At 36.2% G+C, this 22,396-nt stretch overlaps 1 long non-coding RNA gene across 4 annotated transcripts in view; it reads left to right on the top strand.

Moving 5' to 3' along the window:
- The window catches only part of LOC106902319, a 104,811-nt gene that overhangs the window by 45,419 nt on the left and 36,996 nt on the right, over positions 1–22,396 (top strand). For all 4 annotated transcript variants that reach the window (XR_001414481.1, XR_001414483.1, XR_001414482.1 and 1 more), the window contains exons 3-4: positions 3,431–3,539; positions 16,760–16,834. This is a non-coding gene — a long non-coding RNA (uncharacterized LOC106902319). The remainder of the gene's footprint in view (positions 1–3,430; positions 3,540–16,759; positions 16,835–22,396) is intronic.

The following is a 22,396-nucleotide window of genomic DNA, read 5'->3' as shown; positions in this document are numbered from 1 at the left end:
TTGTGAGGTCCTAGAGCTGCACATAATTAGTGTTGCTTCAGTTTTTTGCCCCTATGATATAAATAATGCATGTCATCTAATACTACTCAGTCATAACCTGTATAAAAGCTTTTTCACTATAATATCCCTTTGTCAGAGACCCTGTCTCTAATATAACAGACAAGCATTGTTTTTCCAGGAAAAAACAAGAGCCATCGCCCTTTGGATCTGTGGCTAATCGATGCAGTGTTCCCAGATTATTCCACAGAACAAAGAACAAGTTTTTTCTTCTTTTGCATAGAACATCTTACAGTCATTTTAGAATTTACTTTTTTCCTAAGAGATCTAAGACCATTAAACTGAAAGCAATGCAGAATCCAACATAGTTCCCACCAAAGACTGATTCTTTGCATTTGGAGCATGGAAGAGTCTTTTATCACTGATTTAAAAACCTTTGACAACAGGGAATTAAGGAGCAAGAAGGACTAAACACTACATAGGGCAATGTCAATGTCAAAATGTTAGGAGGTGAAGTCCTTTTTATTCACTGATATATTTGGGTAACTTGAAGCTTTCCTAAACCAAACAGGTAGGTCCTGAACCAAAATAAAAGAAATCAAAAATTTCAAAATTAGTGTGGTCATTTAGCACATAGAGTTGCAGAACATATTGTTTGCAAATGACTTCACTCATTCCTCAAAGGTATATGATATATCTTTGGAAAAAATGTCTGTCTAGAGTTTTTTAGATACGAACATCACTAGTTTATCCGCCTCACAAAAGCAGGGGTTTCCTAAGACAAAAAAGGATAGGAAAATGTACATGCAAACACACACAAATTCCTTATTATTTTATTGCTAATAAAAAGAATTATGCAAATATCCTTATTTTCCTTTAAGATAAAAAATTGCTTAAGAAAAAATTTCCAAGCAAAATTTCCAAGACATTTCTGAAAAGTTCATAGAAAGAACAGATTTCATTTGCTGAGTCTAAGTAACGATGTAGTTTAATATTATTTAAACATAAAGCCCAAAATAAAAGAAAAGCATGTCTGCAGATGGATAACAATAGTTATAATTCCAGAGACTGTCTGCTAGAGTAATAAGTATGTTTGGTTTTATGATCATCTTGCCTAGATTCTGAATTGCCTCAATAGAAGTTCTTTGATGCACAGTAAACCTTAAAGGTATAGAAGAATATAGCTGCCTAAGTTTAGGCTTTAACTTTTAAAAATGTTGTTCCTAGATACTTGAGTAAAACTTTCTGATATGACATAATGAAGTAAATTTTAATCAAAAGTTTCAAATCTTATTGTCTAATGCTTGTCAGACTTTCTAATAATTGTCTTTTCCCTCCATATAATTTTTTTTTCCCCCCATTGAATCAGGGTACATAATTTAGAGGTTCTATGTGGGAGTTAGAGATTTGATACCTGTGTTAATTGGTCTAATTATGCAGCCCTTGATTTCACTAGCATATAAGAATGCAGAGCAAGAAGACAGCATCAGAAGAGCTTACAGGAAATGCTTTATATGGAAGCCTCATGGTTTTATCCTATATATTCATTATTCGTGAAAATCAGGTATCCTTACAGGCGTCTAATTTAAGGCTTCTCTTTTTAAAGATTAAATTGTTACATCTTAGTGGCCTTCCTCCAGTGTGCCTAATAAGAAGTAAATGTGCAGCCTATGTAGGGCTGCTTTGCTAATGTTAGATACAAGATGGGCAGTTACTTTACTGTCTGAAAACAAAAGTAACTGCAAATTCAGACTAATTTTTGTGATTGTTCCTTGTTACATGGAGACTCATTCCTGTCCATCTTAACGTCCAGTCCTGTAAACAGTTAAAATATTCTCTTTAATAAGAACTGAGAGCATTCATCACTTTACAGGTTCCTATAAGGATATCCTATAAGGATATTCCTGTCTGGTATTTTTTTTCTCCTAGCTTCTGTGTCAGTCAAATGAAGCAAAATGGAATTTTGAAAAGGAAAAATAAAATCTATGGAACAGAAAACAAAATGGCTATCCACTGTAATCTTCAGTTTATAAAACAGGTTCGTGTAACTTGCAATCAGTGTAGTGCCATGGCTTAATGTACCATTAAAAAAATAATTCACATCCAACACAAATCACCTCTGTACAACTCTGCATTCGATTTCATAAAGCAAGCCAGAGACACAGCATGAGGTTAAACATATCTAAATATTAGTAAATTACACACATAATTAAACACAGATTTGACTTCAATTACCCTTATTTTTTAAGACATACAATGCTCAAGAGAAAGTAATATTTGGGAATAGGGAAAATAGGAAAAAAAAACAACAATGAACCACCCCACAATCAAAGGAGCAGGTTTTCTGGTTTCAAGACCTTCCCCTTCAGAAACAACCATCTTGGAAATGTTGAACTAGGCTGTACCATTCAGTCTTTTTGTGACATTGTCTATTTAAAGAGACTCATGTTTATAAAATAATGTAACTGAAACATATCAGGAACAGCCTCCAATAAATCACAGTGCTTGCTCTCTATAGCCTTCCTGTACTTCAAATGGTTATAGTGTCTTCTCAATTTACTAATACGTGTTAAGAGGATTCCGGAAATGCCAAGGAAAAAGGAATATCTTTCTGTCTTTTATGAGCTTATTGACTTGCCTTAAGAAAGTTTCATTTTGTGCAAAAACAGAAAAGAACTGCATTGAGGATGTAAAGTGTTTTGCAGAATATTGAGACACTATTAACCAAGCTTCCCGTTACTCTCTAGGCATGTAGTCATAGTAAATTTCCACTTTGTGATGTGCTCTACTGTCAATGTTTTTACGCTGGTATACATGGATATTTTAATATCCTATATTGGTCAATACAGAGTGAAAGAGATTAATTTTTTTCAGGTCTCGATTTCAAGACGACTCCTATTCAGTTCTCTACACCAATGTCATATGCATTTTCTTCCCTTTCTACTTTTCTGTATACATTTTCTGTATATAGCCTTATGTTTATTTGTGTTTTGGCTGTCTTTTAAACGTTAGGAAGCCATGATATCCCCTTAAGAAGAGCTTTCAAGCCTGATTATGACAGCATAATTAAAACTAAAGACTTCATCACGGATGCAATGGGTTTGATTTTAATGGGACTACTTACAGAGTAGTACCACTTCCTAAGTTGAGTGGCATGTTACATCATATATTGTTAGACTGAAATCGATGAAGTTATGCAGGAAGTAAAGGAGTAATTCTAAATCAAGATAATTACGTTTTTACTCTTATGAAGAGAACATGGCATCTTACAAGGCCAGTATTGTTAGTCAAAGTCCTGACAAAGGGAAGCATGAAAAGGCTCAAAAGGATGCTCTGAAGTGCAGTATTGTAATATCCACATGTGTTAACTGATTTTTTAAATTCCTGATTTAGTTTTTCTGCTGTAGAAAAATTTATCTGCACCATTTGGCAGGATGAAGATGATGCTTGGACTGTAACTTCCAGAATTTGTCATTGAAGCAAACAGTTTCAGAAGATGCATAAGGAGAACACACAGAACAATGGTGCGAGCTTTCCAGTCAGTAAGTACTTCACTCTTTCTGCCAAAAGTCTTAACCTTCCAGAGGATGCTTCCTCTTCCAAAAATATTGCAGACACAGCAGAAAACAGCTGGGATTTTCTGTAAATATAAAACTCAGACAATTAACTCATGTACAACACACACGTCATCATATTCATTTGCCATTTGCATGGTGGCTTGTCCTTTCTACATTTTATTATTCATTTATGATAGCTATTATATGCCTTTCAGAGTCTATCTGGCTCTCCTGAGGAATATTTATGACTATTATAGAGCTCTTATGAGAAGACCCAACGATGGTTATTGCGGAAACTCTGTGAAATGCTACATTAGTGCAGAGATATGCTGGTAGTAAAATACCTGAACTTGTTTCAAAGTATCCCTTGTTGGAAATTAAAAGACAGGCTTCTTCTGGTGAGGTTCTGTATCTCCTCTAACCCCGTCACCTCAGAGAACTGAATAGTTCTGATTGGGAGTTTAGTATTCAGTGGTTGCAGCTGGAGCCTGAAAGCAAAAGACTCTGGAAAAGCTTCCAATGGAAAGAAACAAGAAAAAAAAAATTTTGAAGATATTCACTGCAGCAGTAACATGACAGGAATAAAAATGGAAAGAATATAGGTGAAAATAGAAGGCCTAAAGGTGCACCTTCTGACACTCAGGGACACCTTTATTATCCTTTACCACTCTACCTCCTCCTGCTTTAAAGAAGGAAGGGTGGTGTCTTGAATTGAATCTGAATACTGAAGTACTGAACCACCTTTTGGGTGGGAGGGAGAGAATCTGGATGGAAGATAAATTGGGGGAGGAGGGAGAAGGGCATAGATTTCACTACCTTTTTTTCATCAGTGTCTAATTTCATCCCTGTTTCAATAAATAACCACGAAGCAAACTGCTGAATCATTTTTATTTAATCCATGGACATGAAAGACTTTTCTATGTTTCTAACCTATGTTGGCCTTTCCACATAAAGAACAAGTGGACATTTCAATTTAGAACTAGGAGATTTTCTGCCATATAAGTAGTTTTTATAGGAGCAAATATGCTATGCTGCCAGGGAAGTAACTTGGGGGAATATCTTGGAATTATTAAGTATGAGGAAGAGGAGGCTGAGGGGAGACCTCATCACTCTCTACACCTACTTGAAAGGACACTGTAGAGAGGTTGGTGCTGGTCTCTTCTCACAGGTAATTAACGACAGAACAAGTGGGAATGGCTTCAAGCTCCAACAGAGTAAGTTTAGACTGAACATTAGGAAGGAATTTTTCACAGAAAGAGTGGTCGGGCATTGGAATAGGCTGCCCAGGGAGGTGGTTGAGTCACCATCCCTGGATGTGTTTAAGGGACGTTTAGATGGGGTACTGAGGGATATGGTGTAGGGGAGGACTCTGTAGAGTAGGGTAGATGGTTGGACTCGATGATCCCAAGGGTCTCTTCCAACCTGAATGATTCTATGATTCTATGAAAGTAAAAGAAGATAATTTATCCAGCCAGAAAAAAATAAAGAAAAAAAAATCATCAAAATGAGAAAATTAAAAGAAATGTGAAAACAAAGGCTTGATAATACATGGATAAAATAAAAATATAAACGTTTCCAGTTTGGGTGCAAATAGTAACTGCATCTTATATAGAACATCAGTTCCTGTGATAGGTTCATGTCCTCTCAATGCAAGAAGTAGATTCCATTATTCAGGTGCATGATCACAGCTGCTTAACACATTTGTTCCAGTGAAATCTATGCTATATGTTACACAGTATCCTTATTATCTTCTCAGAATACAATCAGTTCTGAAAGTTTTTACTCAGTGCCTGAATTTTTTTTAATTTATTTATGTTGGCTGAGCTTTAAGCAGTTTAGGGAAGAAGGTTGCTCATTGTCTTGGAATGCAGTGTAATGCCATCTCGGACCATGTCAGCATTTATCTTGTGTAGGAATTCCTTTGGCTATTTGAGGGAAGCAAATGAGAGGTATTTGCAAAGACAGGAATCTATAACAGGAAAGCTAGTCTCCACAGGTATCTTCTTTAATCAAAGGAGAGGAGCAGGTTCCACAAAGGAGATGTTTCATAAGAAGAGGCTCTTAATTATCACTGAAGGTGTCCTCATCCACTGAGGATGCCTAAGAAGATTCTCCTTCATAAGTAAAAGTCAGATTTTTTTACTAACTCTTCAAAGGCTTATCACACTTCATTACAAGAAGTCCCTCTTAAAATATTTCTTGGCATGGAGTGTGTTTTAGTGTTTAGGGCACTACATTTCCATTTCTTTCTTCTTAGTGGCATATTTTCCTCTATCTCCTACTCCCAGTACAGGTCATTGCTCTTATTCAAAGTATGAGTAAAAAATATTCTTTTAATATCAAGGTGAGCATCACATCACAGGAAGAAAATATTATCCCCACTTTCCTGTACCCCTGGCTGTAAGCTGCCTGGAACAGGGATTGTTTTTCGCATCTGATTCTTAGGCAAAAGTGAGCAGATTGCCCATATTTAACCAACATTAAAGAAAAAACCAAACCAAACCAAAAAAAAATCCAAACTAAAACACGTAATGGCTTAGTAACTAAATTAATTGAAGTCAATATTGTCAGTTTACTCTAGCAGAGGATATGGCCCTGAGTATTTGTTAAGTGTGAGATTAAGTGTAAATAAATCATATTGCACTGTTGGAGTGTATAGTAATTGGGTTATTTTGTTTTCTGAATTCCCTGTCTTTTGCTCTTCTGGTTTACTTTAATTAACAAACAGCATGAAGCTTTTCAAACCTGTCCTTGATGTTCATTGAGGAAGAAGGAGAGTAAATGCCAAACTTTAACCTACAATTCATCAAAAATAGTGAGATACCTTATAGGAGGTAGCAGAAAATATATTAATTCACGTTTAAATTAAGTGTTTCAAATAATGATTTAATTGAGAATTAATAAGCCTGTTATTGCAGGTTAATTAAATGCCACTTGATGATTAAAAACATATTATTTATTCAGATTAACAACTATTAGGCAGTACTGTAGCCCCACACCCTGCTGTGACTTATTACTTTAAAAGACTCTGTCAATGTATTTCTCATTTTCAGGCTCGGGTTTTTTTTTTTACTGTGTTGCCATTTATAACACCTTGAAAACACTATGAAAGAATGACACAAAATTCTTAGACTGTTTTCCTCTAACATAGACCATTTGTTTATTTTTGGTACAAGTGTTTCTAAACATTCAGCTATAGTAATTGTAAGGAAAACACCACTGAAATATTGCAAGTGTTATACACATATATGTATATATGTATATATAAAACAAAGAGGAAATTTGCAAAGGTTGTATAGAAAATGACAGAAATTAAATAAATCAAATATTGAATTTGTAGGCTTCCTTTGGCTTACCTCATGAGCCATACCTAGTTAATTTTCAGTTGAGCTATATAACCACATACGCTACCTGTGTTTGTGTAATGTGTGATGTAATGTGTGAATACTGCCTTGTGGTGGTCAGGAGAGGCTGCTGGAAAAGTAAGGAGCAGTGACTTTTGTTTGTCATCTATAGTGCAACCTTTCTTTCTTTATCCACATATTCTGTTATGAAAGCCTTTTAAACGGTGCATTAATGCTTATGTTGTGCTGTGTTGATAGGTTATTTAGAATTCCTTGTAGATGAAAGATTAGCATAATAGAGCAAACTTTTCACCCATATTAATGCACAGTATGAGCACCATTTTTTCCTGTTGGAAATCCAAAACAACATTAAATCTAAGCAACAGTACAAATCAGTTTTGCATGCACGGCAGGACAGCAGGGTTCACCTGCCTTCAATTTGGACAAGAAACTGCAGCCTGGCAGGTAGCCTGTTACAATTACTTAGTTTTGGAAAGATTGCACAACTTCCATGAGCTGAGGAAAGTGGCAGAGTCACGTATGTGTATATTGGTTCCTTGCCACTTTTGCTGAAGCGATTCTCATCTTGCTCAATAAACTACCATTGCACAAAAAGATTTTATACTGCAGAACCCAGGCAGCGAGTTTCCTCCTGCCTTTTCACAACACTTCTTAGTGTTGTTACAACACCTTTTAACCTGCAGTAAAGGGTTTGCTTCTGTTTTTCCATAGAAAACACTTGTGAGAGATTCCAGTAACAGTACATGCATCTTTATTTAAATGATTTCGGGATCCCAGTTTGATGTTAGGAATTTAGAAATTAAAGAAGTAATACTCTGTACTACCTTTAGAAAGGTAAAGTATATTGTATGTACTTGTTTTCTAGAGTTAGCTTCATGAAGATCTAGAATTTCTGTCCAGCAGCCCATACCTGAGCTTGAGAAACACTGGGCAATGTCTCCCTTATAGTCAGCTTTATTAGCATACGATTTGTTTATTCCATTTTCATACTGATCACAGCTGCTTAGCCCAGCTTAAATTTAAAAATTTAGTAAACACAGAAACCAATCAAAAGAAGAATTTACTGTTATTTATAACAAAGTTCTTCACCCAAAGTGAAGCAGACAATATCGTTCTATCAGGTTGTTTACTATTGTGTAGAGTCTCATGTCAAAAGCATAAAACACAGTTTCTTATCACCACTGTGAACAGCATTGCCATTCCTATTCTCTAAAATACGTGACTAAGTATGTAAACCCGTATCATCAAAGACAGCAGAAACAGTGTCACATTGGCTGAGGCCAGGAGGAAATGGGCACAAACTTGAACATAAGAAGTTCCATCTAAACATGAGGAGGAACTTCTTCAATTTGAGGGTGGCAGAGCACTGGAACAGGCTGCCCAGAGAGGCGATGGAATATCCGTCTCTGGAGACATTCAAAACCAGCCTGGGCATGTTCCCATACAACCTGCTCTAGGTGGACCTGCTTTGGCAGGGGGGTTGGACTAGATGATCTCCAGAGGTCCCTTCCAACCCCATATCATTCTGTGATTCTGTAACTGGAAAACATTTTAAAACAGTATACACTGCTTTTATGACTTCTGAGAGAGCAATAAAACAAAGAATCAAGTCCCCTTCAAATCTTCTCTAAAGTCAAGGATGGCTTGATGAATAGCATTTTGCTGGCACTAGTAGGTTTATAAACCATCATCTTAACAGTACAGTTGTTGAGTTTGTTGTTATTTTACAGAAACAAAATCTTTCTAATCTATCTCAGGTATTAAGGAAAAGACAAACTTAAAAAGGAAAGGGTCTTGAGAAAAGAAGCTTATGTTCCCTCAAATTCACTCACTGACTCTTAAGCTTGAAGAAGCGACAGTTAATAGGTTTGTTTTCACAGCAGTTGTGTAAGTGCTTTCTCCAGGTGTCAGAAGACGCCTTCTCCAGTCCTTCCTAAGCATAGCAGGCAATAGAGAAAGTGTGAGCTACCATGCTGAACAAGACAGAGGACATTTTCTTGATTAAAAAGTCAGCAAGAATAGAGGGAAATGATGTATCACTCACTTTGCTTTCCCTTCGGAGTGCTCTAGCAGACAGTTTCAGTAACTTCTCAGGTCCCTGGAATACTGGAGTACAATGAAAGATTGCGAGAGGATGCAAATGGAATGTGTCAATAGATGTCAGGGTTTTCATATTGTTTGGGTTAAACAGCTGAAGATATTTTAATATAAGGGTATTTAAACACTTAAGGTATGTCCATTTCTAGACATAAAAGACCAGACACTCTTATAGTGCCATTTGGTGTAGCTCTATGTTGTTGTGGATCTGACTCTCATGTTCTTCTTCAGCTTTCTAAGACTGACTGAAAACAGTAAATTGCAATCAGGTTTCCAGCAGGTTGGTATACCTCAGAGCATCCTCTGCAAACCTCAGCTTGTTCTAAAACTACCGCAACAGACATCAAAATGAAGGAGCAATTAGTACACAGATCACTTGTAAAATGCATTGTCTCAGTTTTATTAAAAATTCAGTGGATAAGGATGGGGATGGTGGTGGAAATAGAGGACAGAAGTACTCAAATAATTGAAAATAGATTATCATATTTTTTTTCTGTACTACTTTGAATCCATGTCATTAATGACTAAAATCAATGCTGTTTGAAAGCTGTGAGTTGGCGTAAAGATAAAAATAACTTTCAACCTTAAAGAAGCACATATTAAAATATACTATAACATCCATAAATTTTATTATTTTTTATTTCAAATAAAATGATTGAATTTTACATTTATTATTTACTTTATTTATGTTACCTTACCATTTTACATTTCTCTTAGGACAAAGGATAATTACCAATCAGTCACTTAGAATTTAATCATTTTTATTTCCTTGTTTTCAAAACACTTAAAAGAGATTCCAACATATTCATTTAAGCAAAATACTGACATTCAGAGGAAAAAAATCATGTGTGTTTAGAATTTTTTTCAAAACATGGATGTACTGCTGACAGCTAAAAAACAAAGGAGCACTTTTACAGACTTTGTTATTTCAAAAGTGCCCCATAACACAGTATTCATAGGGTCTTTTTGCTCTCCTTTCTTTGGTTTTTGTTTGGTTGGTTAGTTGGCTGATTTAGTTTGTGGTTTTTTAACTGTTTTCCTACAGCTTTGACTCAAATTTTCTTAAATTGTGCTACAATACAGCAAAATCAACCTGTTTTATTTATTTTCAAGAATTCTGTTTCTCTTTCTTAAGTTGATACTGTTCTAAAAAGTACTCAGATGAGAACAAAGAGGGGAAAAATGAGAAAGAATTCCATGAGATACAAAACTAAAGAATACTGGTACTTGATAGATATGTAATGCTTGGCTATTTAAGAAACCAAGATAAAGAGGAAATGATGAACTCTCAGCCCTCAAAGTAAATGCACTTCTTTATTATTATTATTATTATTATATTCAACAATAAGAGAGAACTACAGTAAAAATATTTTTTAATTGGAAAAATAAATTAAAAATTCAATATGCAACAGAAACACTTTTTCTTTTTCAAATGCTTCCATCCAAATATGCTATATACAATAATATTTTATTGAAAAAATATTTATTGGAAGACACATTCTTCAGGGAGAATGTCACCATTCAAGACATCTTTGTCAGCTTTAGTGGAACTATTTTTATTAATATTGTTTGACATTTTGTGTAATCAATGTTTCTGTTTTTTTATTTCTGAACAATTTGAATATTGTTATTTGCAACTGATTGATTAATTAAGGAGACTTAGATTCTCCACTAAGAACACTAGAACTGTATATAATACTAAATCCCTATCCATTGTTTTTCAGTCTAAAGATTTAAAATTGTTCCTGTCCTCGCACGATCATTAAGGTAGATTGATAAAGTGTCCAATAGACCTATCTATTTAGAGTATAGCTCACAGGGAGGTTACATGGTCAAACAAAAATGTCCGAAAGAGGTGACAATTAAAAACAATTGTTCAAAATGTTACTCTATTCCTACAAAAAGATCTGCTACCAGCAAAATACTTTGACGCAGAGCAACAGATAGTTTGCATATGTAGGCAAGAATACATTTTTTGTGCGAAGCAAATCCTGTGACCTGACTGACATCTTCCAGCACAAATCCCTCCTCTCATTTTCCTACTGACACAGTTTTATTCTTGAGCTTAATTGAATCTCATGTCTGCAGCCTTGGCTGCTCTTCTGATCCTTCAGACCTTTTTCTCCTGGCTCTAATTTTTCCTCTGCATACATTTTCTCAGAACTGTCTGCACTTTCTCCTTCCCCGTGGCTCACCCTTTTCTCTGTAGTTCTGCTTCTTCTCCACCAGAAGAGAAGTTCCTTAGCAGCTGTCCTTGAGTGCAGCAACACACTGTGGTGACCCCCTCTCACCATAGCAGCACTTAACCATACTGATCTTCCTTGCAGTAACATTTCAATCCACAGAAGAGCAGTTACAAAACCACCAAATTATTATTGTATTTTTCAGTGAGCTCTCCTTTCATGAAGGAAAAAATTCACTCTACAGTAAGTGTTATGCTTCAGTACTTTCGAGATGAAACATTTTCATCTTTTAAAGCATTCTTCTTTAAAGATTTCCTTTGATTTCACTTCAGGCTTACAAACAGAAAATAAATTAAAATTTTAAATTTTTGTTCTTTCTTTAATTCTTTTGTTTTAAGCCGACACTAATGCTCAAATCATTACTTTTTAGCATATTTCTGAATAGTAACCACTAATAGTTATGGTATAAAAGCAAAAGTTTACTTGTTTTTTTGTAATGGTGGACAGAAACCTGAACACTCCTATGATGGACTTATGAAGGGAAGAAGGCAGGAAAAAAGGGGTCATTAAGTCTTTTAGCAGTCTGTTTGCCATTCCTTTTCCGCAGCTGAGAAAAGCATAACTTGCCAGTACAGCTCCTGAATACTTCTGTTAACCTCAGCTATCAGACTGAAGTTTACAGAAGGGATCTGAGCTGCTGTAGTATAAACATCAATAGCTCTAGTGCTATGGCAGGGTTTGGAAAATTAATTTAAAAAGAACCCTCCCACCCAGAAGGTTATATGATACAAGAGGGTCCTTACATGGGTAGAGGGATAAGGGATAGAACATAAGCCACCCTCTGTTGGATATCCATTGAGATCTTCATGTCAAAACTAAGGCTACATTTTGCATATTGTTTTGTTTCAAGGTCTTATTTATGGCTTTTCCCATATGTGTGTGTGGCTGAGTTTGTTGTTCAGATTCACAGGTGTGTTTATCATCACAAAATCCATTTCTTTAGCCTTGACAATTATAGTCTTTCCTGCTTATACTTGGAAGTATCTCAGAGATCATTTTTGTGTCCTGTTCCTTTATCCACGAAACTAAACCCTTTCTGCTGTGGTTTTCCTGTATATCCTTTATATCCGTTTCGCGTTAGTGTTCCTTGTCTTAGCCTTTGGTTTTGAGCTTTCAGGGAAACAATCCATCTATTCGGACTGCATAGTACCAAGAAGCAGAAACTTCTCAGAAGGGCTCCCAATTTGTGAATTGTAGCAAAACAACAACTTCAAATTCTCCTTGAAGAAACAGATTACAAAATATTTTAATGCCTCCATATTAATACAGACACTGATGGCATATCATAACACTAATAATAGTATTGGGTGTTTACAGCTCATATCATTGACAGACGGAGGCAATATTCCTGAGCAACATAAAAGTTCAAATAGTTCTTTATGCATGCCTGCTAAATACTGTTAACGAAAAACAAGTTGCAAAAAGGCCTTGTTACCCTTCAGCTATAGCAGCCTGCACAAACTGGAAGACATTCTCCTATTTGTGAGATGTCTACCTACTTTTCCTCTCCCTTTCAATATTTATTTCATCTTTTTTTGCTCTTTTAGACCATCTTCTAGCTAAGGAAACTACTAGAGTATTTGTGTCTTTTAGTTTTACCCCACGCAGGTCTGACCTGTTTTACCTTGTTACGGTGATGGAGGGTTTCCACATGGCTGAACTTCAGCTTCCAAGAGTTCTGGATTAGAAACAATGTGGAATCCTCCTACTCATACTCTTTATACACATAGGTGTAAATCAGAGTGTTAGATTGCAATCAGTGCAGCCATTTGACAGTTCTAGTCAGTTTATTTTTTATTTAGTGTTTAAAATTAAAATTATCTATTCTATATCTCTATGATGAAAGGTGTCATCTGGCAAAATAGTCACAGGCTTGTAGACAGATGAATCCTTAGTTTGCATCTTCCCTTTCGACATTCCCTGTCTCAGAAAAATATTCTTAAGCTAAGGAGGACGTATTCATTTTGTGGTGGTATTTTTTTCTTTTTTTTTCCTTTTTTTTTTTTTTCCCAAGTAGCTGTAATTACTGAATATTGGCCAATATACTCACTTAATCTTTTCAACGTGTTAACTGTTGCTTTATCTATCCTCACAGATAGAAGCTGATTTTGCACTACTTGAATTTTGTAAATTGATGCTGCCAGGAACTGCTTTGCAAGTGCTATTGAACTTTCACTGGATGAGATAACTTAGATCTTTGTTAATTCCATAGAATAATTAAGATTCCCTGTAAGTGGAAATGTTGGACAGGTATATGATGCTTAGAAGTACAAAAGCTGTTCAAGAATCATTATCATATCAATGCAGTACATTGATATAATTGTAAAATAGAAATATGCCAGGTAACAGAGCAGTTATAAAACAGTTTGAGCTGCTTCAGCAAGATGCATGCTGACCTCAGACTATAGAAAATAATCTCCTGTTACTTACATGACATTTTCTTTCAGAGCACATGTTTCACTCTGTGACCCACTTTTCCTGCTTTATTAATTCAAAAAATACAATATAGTATGTGAAACAGAGCCAGTTTTGATGAATGTCACAGGCCTCTTGCTTAGGTTACCAGGGAAATTTTCACTTTGGTGAGCACGTGTTCTGAAAACATTTTATGTTTCCACTTTATAATTGCATCCATTTGCTTTGTTTCTAACTGCTAAATACACTCCACTGAAATCCAGCCTTATTTTATCTATCCTTGCCTAGCCTTTAACCACCTGAAACTTGTCTGTCCCATGCAGTCATACAACCTGACTATCTGGACACGCAGGTGCATAGATTTATTAGGATTCTCCTTCTTCCCTGGGCAGTCATTTCAACACTGCCCATAGATGCTCACAAGTGGGAATGGGTGCCTGTCTCCTGTCTACCAATCTACTGAGAATCAAGGTACCTAATGTCTTCCTCGGTCTCTAGAGCTGTCTGAAAAGTCATTGTATGGTCATGTCTGATGCTAGCTTTCTTTGAAACAGTAGATGGTTGTCGATGCTATTTGGTCTTTGTATAGTACTTCAGTTGTTTATGATAGCGGAGACAGAATTGGACTTCCAGACATGCTTTCTGTTGGATCTGGATGATCAATTTATACTTAAACTTATAAATCAGAGTAGATGAATACTGGTAATCTTCCCCCTTACCTCTTCTTTCTTTCAATTTCCACCAATAAAAAGGGTTTAATATTATTCTGTTTTCTTTATCTCTTCACAGTTTACACATTTTTGTGACATTACATTTTTTAATTACAGGACATAAAATTTTAAGTAGAGCTATAATGCAAATATTAAATGATGACAATGGCATACTACTATTCATTTTTTAGTTTTCAGATTCAAAGGAAACTCCTATAAGCATACTACTACTTATGGAACTTGTATGAGAGCAAAAGATATATTACTGTGAAAATATAGATATATATATAAGTTTTTTCCCCAGAAGTAGGACATGTAGTAACTTGATTTTTATGGTATGCTTAGTTGTCATAGGCTGCTTTGAAAACAGGTTAGATACACTCTATATGCTCTGGCTTTAGCCTATGTAATCTTAGCACAGGCTAATGTATATGATGCAGTACATACTGTAAATCAGTGCAAAACACTGTGGAGAAGATAAATCTCTGTTATAGAAGTTCTTACTGTATTCATATGATTACAAAATTTGCATTCAAAAGAGAATATTCTCATTAAAACAGAAAGGTAAAATATGGTACTGGTAAGCAATGATTTTGTGTGTATGTTTAAATGTGTGAATAGGGGAGACTAAGAAAAACAGGCAGATATAAGGTAAGGTCAAAGTACTCAAAATTATTGTGAGATTTTAAATACTTTAAAATGAAATAGCATTCACATCTGGGATTCAGTCCTGAAATTTTGTTTCAATGAAGTTAAAATCTCCCAGTGTGCTCTTGCGGCCAGGAAGGCCAATGGAATCCTGGGCTGCATAGGGAAGAGCATGGCTAGCAGGTCAAGGGAAGTCATTCTCCCCCTCTACCCTGCACTGGTGAGGCCACAACTGGAATACTGCATCCAGTTCTGAGGTCCCCAGTTCAAGAGGGACAAGGAGCTACTGGAAAGAGTCCAGCGAAGGGCAACGAAGATGATTCAACGACTGGAGCATCTCCCTTATGAGGAGAGGCTGAGAGAGCTGGGACTCTTTAGTCTGGAGAAGAGAAGGCTGAGGGGAGACCTTATCAATGTCTATAAGTACCTAAAGGGTGGTTTGAAGGAGGATGGAGCCAGACTCTTTTCAGTGGTTGCCAGTGAGAGGACGAGGAGTAACGGGCATAAGCTGGAACATAGGAGGTTCCACTCAAATATGAGAACAAACTACTTCACAGTGAGGGTGACAGAGCCCTGGAACAGGCTACCCAGTGAAGTTGTGGAGTCCCCTTCTTTGGAGATTTTCAAGACCCACCTGGATGCAGTCCTGAGTAACATGCTCTAACATGCTCTAGACAATGCTGCTTCAGCAAGGGAGTTGGACTAGATGATCTCTATGGTCCCTTCCAACTCTAAAAATTCAGTGAAATTCAGTGAAATATTTGAAATTTTAACTTTTCAGTAGCCAGAGAATTGGCAAACAATTAATGTAGTTCTTTAGTTAGTAGGGAATTAAATTCCAAAACATAACCACACAACATATTGGATATGTAATTCCAAGCATGAGAAATGAGAAATGGAATAAAGCCATATGAATTGCAAGTAAAAAGTAAAATGCATCTCTAATATCCATAGGAAGGAGTTTTATCTAGACAGCAATGTGCTGACAAGCAGATTCTTAAAGCAAGTGTCATGAAAACTTTCTTTGATTATTTCAGCTACAATTCTGGAATGCAAAGGGTCAAAGGATCCAAGAGATTTCATAATTTTTCATACATCAGCGAGAAAACCTTAGGGCTGACGCAAGCTGATGAACCATGATTTAATGTAATATGGTCACTCCATTTTGCACTGATTACAGTCCAAGCAGCTGCATCCTGCCCTATCAGTTATACTTCTCAGAATGCTGCACTATTTCTAGTGACAAGAGACATACTATCAAATGGCTGAAAATATATGCATTAGGATAGGCAAAAAGCAAGGACAAACTAGAAATATTAAAAAGAAATAAAAGGAAGAAACCCCCTTGTCTAGCCGCTTACATTTACTACCAGAGAAAATGTTTTCAAAGACTTATAGAAGCTGGATCTTCATTGAATACAACATTGTAGCTGTAAGAGCAGTTTTTAAAATTTACTATGCTTTATTTTTTTTATATATAAGACCTATAATATCAATAATGAATAGTACAGCATACTTTCAGAAGTGTATAGATGTGGTTTAACTCTGCTGCCAGTAGTCCAATGCTGAACTATTATATTTTTTAAACCTTCTAAATACATTTAAACAAAGTATTCACTGTTCATGCAGCAAAATTCTGCTGTCCATCTTGTCAGAAGATGTTATTTTACTACTTTGTAAAAGCTGGCATTTTGTGATATTTTGTCCAATACATTATCTCTTCAAAGGAATTGGAAAGCAAAACAGGGATTAATTCTCAGCAACAAAAACGTAAAGAAGTGGAGTGGAACCCTGAGGAGCAGGTAAGTTAGAATGCTTCTAAGTGATTTAAGCTGGGTCTTATGATTGTCTCCATGCAAATCTCCCCAACTGGTATCTTTTTGACTTAGATTGATAACAATACACATAACCCTTGAGTTATGGGTTCCACGCAGAGCAGATAAGGTGATACCTTCTATTGAAATAAAAAGTAGACTGTAAGAACAGCAAATAATAGGGACTCTTTGGACCCAAGAGTCTCTTTCTCTTAGGGAAACACAGAACAATAAACAGAGACTTAGGATATATAATATGGATATATATTATACATATATAATATGGATACATAGGATATATAATACTCAATGGCTCGAAGTCCAGATGGAGAGCAGTGACAAGCGGTGTCCCTCAAGGGTCTGTGCTGGGACTGATACTGTTTAACATTTTTATCAATGGTATAGACAGGGGGATTAAAGGCACCATCAGCAAGTTTGCAGACAACACCAAGCTGTGTGGTGTTGTCAATACACCAGAGCGATGGGATGTCATCCAGAAGGACCTGGACAGGCTGGAGAGGTGGGCCCAGGTGAACCTCAGGAGGTTCAACAAGAACAAGTGCAAGGTTCTGCACCTGGGCCGGAACAATCCTCACCATCAGTACAGGGGTGAGGTATTAGAAAGCAGCCCTGAGGAAAGGGACTTGTGGGTGCTGGTGGACGAGAAGCTGGACGTGAGCAAGCAGTGTGCACTTGCAGCCCAGAAGGCCAATCACATCCTGGGCTGCATCAATAGAAGTTTTGCCAGCAGGTCCAGAGAGGTGATTCTTCTGCTTTACTCTGCTCTGGTGAGACCTCATCTGGAGTAGTGTGTGCAGATCTGGAGCCCTCAGTATAGGAGGGATATGGACCTGATGGAGCGGGTCCAGAGGAGGGCCACTAAAATGATCAGGGGGTTGGAGCACCTCTGCTATGAGGACAGGCTGAGGGAGCTGGGGTTGTTCAGCCTGGAGAAGAGGAGGCTTCGGGGAGACTTAATAGCAGCCTTCCAGTACCTGAAGGGGGCCTACAGAAAGGCTGAGGAGAGCCTGTTTACAAAGGCCTGTAGTGATAGGATGAGGGTCAATGGCTTTAAACTGGAGGGGAGCAGATTTAGATTGGAGATGAGGAGAAAGTTCTTTACTGTGAGGGTGGTGGAGGACTGGAACAGGTTGTCCAGGGAGGTGGTTGAGGCCCCATCCCTGGAGATATTCAAGGTGAGGCTCGATGAGGCCCTGTGCAACCTGGTCTAGTTGGGGGTGTCCCTGCTCACTGTGGGGTGGTTGGACTAGATCACCTTTGGAGGTCCCTTCCAGCCTAGACAATTCTATGATTCTATGATTCTATGATTCTATGATTCTATGATAATAAATGAAGGAGTGATTTTGTTTTCCTGATTTAAAAAAAAAAAAATCTTCTGTTGTGTTCACTTATATTATTCCTTCAAACACAAATTTAAAATCAGTAGATTTTCTAGCCTGTTCTTACTTTTTACAAGATGGTAATGGTGCTGGATAAAGACAATCATTTAAGAAAAAAAATCAGCAAATTACCAGGTCCCTTGAGAAAACTCAACAATATTTCTTTTCTTTGCCTTTAGAACAGAATGCTCTGGTCAATTCTCAGATAAATCTTGGCTAGATTTTAAATCTGTTGCTGTTCTGAAAACATCTCTTGAAAACTGTCAAGTGCATGTATTTCAAATTCAAATAAGAAAAATAATTTTCTCTATCACTTGACTGTTCTCTGCTTGCAGAAGTTGTCAATAAAGAAGGTATACCATAAATCACTTTTTATTTTGTATTATATCCTCCGATATTTTGTGGTTAAGTCCAGGCTGTACAATCAGAGGGAATGAACATTGTTTTCAAAGGCATTCATTAAATTTGACAACTTCTTTTCTATTATTATGTATCAACTGCTCACTGGTCAAGTCAACTTGTTTCCATATGGTACCATTTGCAGTGGTTTTGAGTTTTATTGAAGAAAAGCCTTTCCCTCCAATATGAATTATGAAGTTCAACTAATGTACATTAGAGAAATAAGATCAAATTAGCTATTTTAATTTATACCGGCTGGGCCACATAAGGTTCACTTCCTTTTCAATTGTGTCAGTCTAACATGGCTGTCACTCTACACAGGTGAGGTATTATGACAGCTTTAAACTCATCAGGTACAGTATCATGTAGAGGATTTACGTCATTTGTTCTACTTCTTCATTTACTACTTTAATAACTTTGGTATGCTTAGTTTATTATTTTAACATAGATAATCTTCTGTTAAGAATCAGGAAACATTTATTATAAAATGCTATCTTCTGAAGACAGGACAATTTTATGGTCTTGACTGTGTGTGAATACAGATACACAATTTTTGTCCAGTAGACTGTATCATAATAATACATTGTACATGTCTTCTTTAAGCTAGTATAGGAACTAGTACTTTCTCATTTCTCAAGAAATGTATATATAGATTCTTTTGTCCATTCTTTCCTACAGCTTCAGTGCAAGATAATGTCCTGTTACTGTCTTCCTTTCCATTGTAAATTAACACTGCATAAAATTATTTGTTTACATACTAATAATAGATTATCACACAGAAGTAACATGATCAAAACTGAGAATGAGAAGACTCAAGTTTCATTTGATAATTTTTTAAAAAGGTAAAAATTTACAAAAAATAATTTATACTAATAAATCTTCTGACATGCTTGCTATTGGAAGACAATGTTGTTCTGCACTGTCACAGCATGGCATATACTTTAAATAAGTCAAAAGACTTAAATACTGAGACCAGGGCAAACCATCTTATAGCATCTATCCATTGATAACATCAGGATCAGATCCAGCTTCAATATGGTCAGCATAACTGCTCAACTATAAGGTTACTGCCATGTCATATTTCTACATGCTGCCTAAGGACATGTTGACGGGTTGGCTACAGCCCCAGAATCTTACCTTTACCTCAGCAAAACTGTCCTGAAGTGTCACTGAGAGTTGTACATCAATATGTCCTGCTCTCCCTAATGACCAGTCTTCTGGCTAGATCTTTACAGCGATTTTATTAAGCAATCATTGTGTGTTTTGTAAGCAGTTTTGAACTTCCCCTGGGTGAAATTGTTTTTTTTTCCTTTGTTAATTCCATAGAAATTTTTTATATTATTGCAATCCTTGAGCAGGTGCTGTGGATGAAGTTAGCAAATAAAGTTATTGAGTCATTAGTCAGCTAAATGCAGCATAACAATACAAGTAAATGTAGAAATATACTGTGTAACTAACCAAGCATAAAATAATTTGGTTTGCATCTAGGAAACTATCCACCTGACAAAGTATTCTGGCTGTACCTGCAGTGGACTGTTGATGACTTATTCACATTGTGAACAGGTTTCCCTGAGCCCACTAGGAAAAGCTGTAATGCTCATTGCTATTCCATCCCAGAATAGATAATGGCTGAAAAATAGTCAATAGTTATTAAAGTGCTACGCTTCAGGCTACTACAATGAAAACCGTGTGAAAACAAATGAACACATAGCTATTCATTCAAAAGCTTAAACAAAATAGTTGAATACTCCTATACTCTTACATGTCATTCTGCTCTCTCCCCCCTAATTCTGACATCTTGGAGACATAAACACTGTAGAAGAGGAGTTGATAAAGAAAAGCTGGATGAGATACGAAATACATCCCGACACATTTCAGAAAAAAAAAGAAAAAACTAAAAAGTGAGATGACAAAGAGAAATTAGTATTCTAAATCATGAGTTAAGACCAAGTTTTTGTGCCAAGAAAAATGGGTTTAAACTAGCAACCTGATCGAGATTTTGATAGATATTTCAGAAATAAAAATATACTAAAATATACTAAATGAGTATGCCTGTACCATAAACTCTGCCTTTGCTTTACCTTTTTTTTTTTTTCTTCCTCTATCTGTCAGAGGGGAAAAAAGTTAATTCTTTGGTCATGAAAATATCCAAATTGGTAGAGTCAAAATTTAGAACCAGAAACATGTAACCACATTTTGCGCAAAACCATGCTTAAGATGTGTATGTGATCCCACTGCTACCATGTCTTCAAGCCAGTAGCCAGTCTTCATTTCTTTTTATTCATCAGCAGCTGAGCTGGGATAAACAACAAAAGATTTCAAACTGTAGAAGTTGTGGAAACTGCTTTACAATGCTGACATCCAACATGTTCCCCCAACCCACAAATCATTGTTGAAACTTCTTGAAAAAGCAAATGAGCCTAGACTTGACTTCATTTGACTGCTGGATACTTTATGCATATAGCTATCAAACGATAACTGTTTCCACCATACAAAAAGTAAAACTACTTTTATTAAACAGGGCCAATGAAGTTATAGCAATGAGATGACATGACTTAACAATAAAATTAGCTGAACATTTTTAGAGAAAAAAAAATAGTCTTTAGCAGAAATTGTTGATTCATCAAAACCAAAATCTTAAACAACTGGATAACACTGAGTAAAAACCTCTCTGCTTTCCTCACGGGTAGTCTTCTCAACTTTCAGGTGAAAATGATTCTCTAGTGCTGTAAGGCAATTTCACAATGTGGACTTTAGGCAGATGCTTAAATCTTTTGCTATTGTGAAAAACACAGAATGAGTCATTTCCATGTAGCAGAGGGTAAAAATCTTTATAAAATTCCCCCTACACTCCAACATAGTTTGGGATAAAAATAGTAAAAGAGAAAAAAGTCATACAGATTTCATTTTGACATTTCCAAAACGGATTACTTCAAATCAATAGTGTTAAAAATCTCAACATTTTCAACTTTTCAGTCTCATGCTTTTTAACTTTTTGTTTCAAAATATCATTACTTTATTTTAAAATTGCTCCAGATAAAGAGGAAAATAGGTAAAGGTCTAAAAAAACACAAACTAAAATGTTTTGTCGCAGATCAAACAAAATGTTTCCATTTGACAAATGTGACTTTAGTGATCTTTACTGCCTCTGTGAAAACTTGAAAAAATTCTCTTTTTCAACCCAAGTCAAGTATTTTCATTTTCTTACAGTTTTCATAATTGAAAAAAAAAATTAAAATATAATTCCAGTACTTTCTTAGTACTTTGGGTATACATTGCAAGATTTGAAGGGTTTAGGAGTGGAGCTGCAGGGGCAGCCCCTGTGAAGAGAGGTCAGGGTTACCCCATCCCAGACACAGCCGTTTTGACCCAGAATCCTTCTGTTCCTATTTTCTTCCCATGCCCTGTTGAGAATGGGGAGTAAGTGAGCAGCCTGGTGGCCGTTTATCTGGTAGCTAAGGATATCTCATCACGTTCAGGCCTATTTAAAGGATTCATCACTCTTCAAGGAAGAAAAAACAATAAAATATTTTTGAAATATTACTCAAGGAACGGAAAGCTGTCCTGTAAAATATGTGTTCACACTATGTATTGTTTCTCAGGACCAGGCTGTGTACAATGCCGTGCTTTCAGTCAATGCAATTTGCACAAAGAACTAAGTGTCCTTCTTTTTCCCTCAGTACATGAATCTGGCAGCCACCTTACCAGGTATTCTTCCCTCTTTTTTCTCTATAGAGAAAGTCTTAAAAAC

The sequence above is a fragment of the Calidris pugnax genome, unplaced genomic scaffold (assembly GCF_001431845.1).
Source record: "Calidris pugnax isolate Ruff unplaced genomic scaffold, ASM143184v1 scaffold20, whole genome shotgun sequence".
Lineage (NCBI taxonomy): Eukaryota > Metazoa > Chordata > Aves > Charadriiformes > Scolopacidae > Calidris > Calidris pugnax.
The sequence above is the reverse complement of the archived record's forward strand: the minus strand, read 5'-3'. Positions and strand labels throughout refer to the sequence as shown.